Raw genomic sequence first — 6,077 nt, 5'->3', positions numbered from 1 at the left:
CTGCAGGGAGAGCAAATGATGTTTCAGTTTAAAAGGGAGAGTTCAGTTAACCATCCTCTACCCTGCAAGAGAAAAAAAAGTCACCTCCAGTTCAACGAAAGGGTCACAAAAACAACATCTAAGCTTTCTTTATGTGCAGCCGCTCCAACTAATCCACTGCCTTCATATACTGGCGGCCTTTCCTTGGGGTTCTGTAGGACACTTTGGCTGTACAGCTTGATTGAGATGGCAGCTGGATGCAGACAGGAGAAGCTGTGCAGAAGGGTTCTCTCCACCCCATGTCTGTGCAGAGATCCCTCATGATGACAACTTAGAATTGAGCAATTTGGACAGCACATCAGCCTCTTCCAGACAAGTAAAGAGCCTGTGCGCCAATGGAGTCATTGTTTCAGGGTGTTTAAAGAACAGATGAATGATAATAGAAAAAGAAAATAAGGACAACAATAAAACTAGGTCTCTTTATTCTAGGAAAGCTTTACAGTGTAAGCTAAGATGCCACATTGCTCCGAATATCTAAATCTCTACATATTTTTATCTTTAACAATGAATATATATAAAGCACTCACTGGATCTTTGTCTGCTTTTGAATTTACAGGCATAGAGAGTCTATGCGATATCTACCCATATCTCAGAATTACATTTTTGTCAATAACCTATTTCAGCTCAAAAAACCTTTGGCTGAAGCTACTAATCACAGCATATTTCACTGGTTAATGTTATTTTCCTTCTCAGGGTTGAGAAATGCTAAAAAGAAATCTTCTTCCATCAAAATTCTTTCCCCATTTACCTGCCTCTCTCCTACTGCTGAACATCCATCTGTAGGCATCTGTTTCTTTTTAGCTGCTACAAGAGTATACTCTCAAAATTATTCATCAGGAAAATATCGATTTATAATATCTAAGACACTACTAGTAATTATAATGTTTATTATTCTTGTTCATATATATAGAAACAATGGTTAAAATTGTTGTGTGCCAATCAGTAGGCTAAGAATCCTATTATCGCATTTACTCTTTCACCAACATCATTAAAATGAAGCTACTGCTATATAACTTGGTAAAATAGCTAGGATGTGACAGACCTGTCCCATTGGTTGAGCACCTCCCTCCTTTCTTTCCCTTTATTCAACTTACATTTACTTCTCATTCTTCCTTCCTCCAAGTTATTCTTTTTCCTTCATTTTCCCCTTGTGCCTCCCTCTCTTTTCCCATTTAAGGCAGAGAAAACTCAGTGAACCCTCCTTTTCTAAATTGTGTCATTAGAACATATATTTAAAAATAGGATTCAAATAATACTTTTTTTCCCCAATTTACTGTTGTCCCCAGCTACTAAGGAACTGGACACTGACATCCTTTGTTCTTGCTGGTTTGTCGCTAAGGACTAAGTGCAAGTCATTAAGGTTCAGAGAGTTCAGGCTGATTGTGCCTCATTTATTCAATTGCCAAGGACACACAGTGGTATGGCTAATTATTGCTTAGAAGGTACTTGAAGTTCCTCCGATGAAAATGGCCACGGAGGAGCACAGAGTCATTACCGTAATCACAGCTGCAAAACAAACACTTTCTCGTCGGAGGTCACAAACCTATGAACTGAGTCACACCGTGGAAGGTGGGATTAACCTTCCAGAGCTCGATGTGATGACTGGCTGCATGGCCACATACCCTGACTACCTGGTACCTGAAAGAATGAAGGGCCCCGGGCAGGTTCTGGGAGGATCTCAGAGGAACAACTCTTCTTTCCTGCACCTTCACGCAAGGCCCACAGACACTCAGCTCCATCCACCCTGCCTGGAGTTGCGCCAAGGGTGAGGCTGGCATTCACAGGACCTATCAAACACTAGGAAGTTGTCCCTGGCCCCGTTCCCTTCCCTCCTCCCCTTTCCTCCAAGTACCCTGTCTCGGTTCTGCCATTTCTAGTTCAGAGCTCCCCTCTGTCCCAGGAGAAGACGGCTTGTCTGTGGATCTCAGCAAATGTCTTAGCACTTGAAGAGGCTGCACTGTGAAAAGCTATTATAATGATCAGCCTAAATTTCAACTGTCGTGGTTTGTTTGCCATGCCGTGCTTGATGGGCTGTAAACATAACAGAGTAACTCTCAATACACAGCGTCTGTGATTTGCTAGTTAGGGGTTTGATCACACAGTACCCACACTCACCGCCACAGATAGCGCAGTGATAGTGCTGGTACCCTGACCGTCTTCCCTGAACTTTTGGGGGACCCCACCCCTGTACTGTTCATCACCCTCCTCTGCCTGCTGTGCCCTGGTATAAATATAGGAACCCAAGAGATGAAAACCTGCCATTCTCTTATCATCGAGGATGCTTAGCATACACAAGATTACATTGGAAGATGTCCAGCTTCTGCCTAATGGGCAAGTCCACAGTGAGGGGAGATCAAAGGCATGGAGCTTCCAAACTGCAGTTACATTTAATATTGCAAGAGTCAGGAGGGCAGATTAAAATAGGCTTTTGTTGCAGTAAAATTTGGCCATCTGTTCCGCATTGCTGAGTGTTTAATCCAGCCAGGAAGCCGGGTTTCCACAGAGCTTCTGCAGGCCTCCAGCTCCCAGCTCCATCTCACAGGCAACGCCACTTTCTCTTTGATGGAAGGTCTTCCCTAGAGACTGTCCTCCCTTCCCAACAGGGGATCCAGCTTCAGAGCAGCACTTTCTCCTCCATGGCAAAGGCAGCAGGACAACAAAAACACTCAGCTTTGGGAAAAGAATTTGTAAACAAGTATGACAGGACATTCAGAAAACTGGTGCAGAGTGCATCACCTTATTCAACACAAATTATGTGAGAGGTGTATTTGTATTGTGTTGGCAATTCCCTCCTATCAGGTAGGTCTTCGATTTCATTATTATGATTAGTATCATTATTGATATCATCATCATCACCTTTATTACTATTATTATTATTAATTCACCACCTGCTACTGCAAAACTACGAAACCGTAAATTCTTAAAAAAAAAAACAAAAAAAAAAAACAGGGAAAGAAGTGGCCCCAATGTCATCATTTCCAGTACCTGCTGCTGGGCCGAACACTCTAAACCAGAAAGGCCTTCTTTAAAAAAAAAATATTATTGAGAGTATTACAGAAGTCCCCTCTCCCCCATTGTCCCCTTCCACCTGGTTCCCACCCTGCACCAGACCTTCCCCTGCCCCCCATCGTCTGTGTCCATAGGTAATGCATATAAGATGAAAGGCCTTATTCTTGACGCATTATCGAGTGGATTTCAGGGCTTCCTTCCATAAAAACCTTGCAGACGCTCAGGAGGCTTTTCATCTCTGGACCAAATTTCTCTTTCTTTCATGTAATTCAACTCCATTTAAGGAAATTAGAGTATACAGTACTGGGTCAAACAAGAAGCACACAAATGTCACTTCTGAGAGCTCATAGTTCAGGAAGGTGTGCGTCTCAGGTGTACTGCCCTGCTTCCGAGGGTGCACTCACAGCACTTTTTCTTCCGGCCAGAGCTCTGGGTGTTTGCTGTCACCCAGGGGCACATCTTCGCCTCTTCTGGCCTCAGCTTAACATCTTCATGAGATATTTATTAGCAACTTGTGTTTGCATGTGAAAGTGTAGCTAAGTTTGCCCAAGGACACACAGCCATTAGCTGGGGAGGCAAGAGTTAAGCTCTGGTAACATCTGATTCCAAATCCTGATCATGGCTGCTCACCAACCATCCTGAAATCAAAACATAGTTCTATTCACGTCCAAACTAAGTTGGCAGAAAAAACTAACCAGAATTTAGAGCATATTTCTAATAATTGTTTAAGTTCTTTATTCTAATGTGTATGCAATTAGATAAATAAATATTAGTGTGTTTTGAATACAGAACACTGCCTCAGAACCTGTTGGTGATGTCATATAAAATATGGTGAACACACCATATTACCTCTCTAAAATTAGATGAGAAATAAACTCTGAAAAAAAGAAAAAGAAATAAACTCTGAAAAGTGTATGGGCTCAAGGGTTTTGCTTAGCAGACTGTGGATGTGTATTATAACTTATGACAGTTCAATTTACAGTTTTTTGACTTTACAATGGTGCAGAAGTAACATGCATTCAGTAGGAGCCATACTTTGAATTTTGGTGTCCTGGGCTAGTGACATGTGGGGCGATACTCTCTGCTTCTGCTGGACAGCATCAGAGAGCAGCAGCCCGCCCCCTGCGCCCCCCACCCCCCCCATCAGCTATCCAAAAACGCAGGCCAACATCTGATACTCTATAGTATACTGTGCTGCCAGCCTTTTTTGTATACTGTGGATTGTGTTTTCCCATCCAATAATGTCTACAAATGCCCATCTGGGTCTCCTGTTTCCGGCAAGAAGAAGAGGAAGGCAAATACTATTGAGATGAAACTCAAGATAATCTCCCAACTGTGGGCTAATATAAACGTTCTGAGCATGCTTAATGTGGGCAAGGCTAAGTTGTTATGTTCAGTAGATTAGGTGTGTTAATGCACCTCTGACTTAATGATAGGTTTATTGGAGCAGAAACCATCTTAAGTCGAGGAGCATCTGTATACACTCATTCTAACAATGTTGCCCTATGACAGCACCAGTCCTTCAGATGGCTGAAAGCAAAGAAAACCTCTGTCCCTCCCAAAGCAGAGGCCAAAGCAAAGGCTTTGAAGCAAAGAAAGAATTGCTAAGAGACGTCCACAGCCACACACAAAAAGATCCCCACATCACTCACCTTCCGACGGCTCAAGACACTGCTGAAGGCAGCCCAAATATGCTCAGAAGAGTGGCCCCAGGAGAAACAAACTTGACCACTATGCCATTATCAAGTTCTCCGTGACTACCGAGTCAGCCATGAAGAAGTCAGAAGACAACAATGCACTGTGTTCATGGCAGGTGTCAAGGCCAACAAGCACCAGATCAAACAGGTTGTGAAGAAGCTCTCTGGTATTAACATGTCCAAGGTCATCGCCCTGATCAGGCCTGATGGAAAGAAGAAGGCATATGTTGAACTGGCTCCCGACTATGATGCTTTGGATGTTGCCAAAAAAATTGGGATCATCTAAACTGAGTCCAGATGGCTAATTCTAAATATAAAAACATTTTCATAATCATTTATTTAAATATTTCTTAAGTGACTTGAGATCTTTGAATCAAAGTTTTAACCCATAAATTATATGTCATTCAATGGATACTTTTAGCTTTTATTTTTTTTTTTAGCTCTGATTCCTCCTCCCCCCCATTTTATAGATGAAGCTTTAAAAATACTCCACACATTTAAAGGGAAAAAAATAGCAGAGTAGATGCTGAATAGATTCTAGTGCATTTTCCTCCTTTATATCTTCTTTCAGAGGGAAATTAACTTCTCTGTCAGGGTAGAGAGACTGCTTCTTCAGTCATCAGTTTGTGATTGGGGAACTCAGAGGGGTGTAGTAGATCTGGCTACCAGCATGGAGAGGTATGTTTCTGAAATGTTCTTAGAACTAATAAAACTATTCACACCTGAACTAGACTTTTAAAAAAATGAATTTACAGAAACCAAGAGAATGAGATTAACAAAGGAGCTGGAAAGGCTAATTACTATTTCCTGGCAGCATTGGACCATCGAAATGCCCCAGAAAGTGTCTTAGATTGTGGGGCGGTTCTTCCTCCCCAGACTAGGGGAAGGTGCACACCAGCCGAGATGGGACTTGCCCTGGATCAATCCTGTGACTGGCTGTGACACTGTCATTCCCCAAATCATGGCTTATTCTAAGATTTGAAAGCCCCAAACGAGTAATTAACTGCTTGCCTCTCGCTTGTCCCCCTGCCATGATGCAATATGCATTTTTGTTTCCTGTGACTTTTGCCCTCACTGCCCTGCCTCAGATTCAAACCCCACAGCCCTTCCCAGACAGGAAGCTTGTATTGTGCCCTGGGCAAATGTCGCTGCACCAGACACCAGGGTTGTCCCTCAACTCACTTTAACTTGGTTATCATGGTGTTTGCTCTTTACTTCCAACCTGCAGCCTTTCGGCATGGTATGTCACTCTCTAAGTATGTGAAGGAGTTTTACTGATTAGCAGCCTCCTTTATTGTAATTTTTGAACACAAATCCTCCTACTTCTTTAAA

At 42.6% G+C, this 6,077-nt stretch overlaps 1 pseudogene; it reads left to right on the top strand.

The window, feature by feature from the left end:
- Nucleotides 1-5,031, top strand: part of LOC102760028 — a 77,863-nt pseudogene extending 72,832 nt beyond the window's left edge.
- Nucleotides 5,032-6,077: the final 1,046 nt, after the last annotated feature.

This window comes from Myotis davidii, unplaced genomic scaffold (genome assembly GCF_000327345.1).
Source record: "Myotis davidii unplaced genomic scaffold, ASM32734v1 scaffold194, whole genome shotgun sequence".
NCBI classification, from domain to species: domain Eukaryota; kingdom Metazoa; phylum Chordata; class Mammalia; order Chiroptera; family Vespertilionidae; genus Myotis; species Myotis davidii.
Note: the sequence above shows the minus strand (reverse complement) of the source record. Positions and strands in the feature narration are given on the sequence as shown.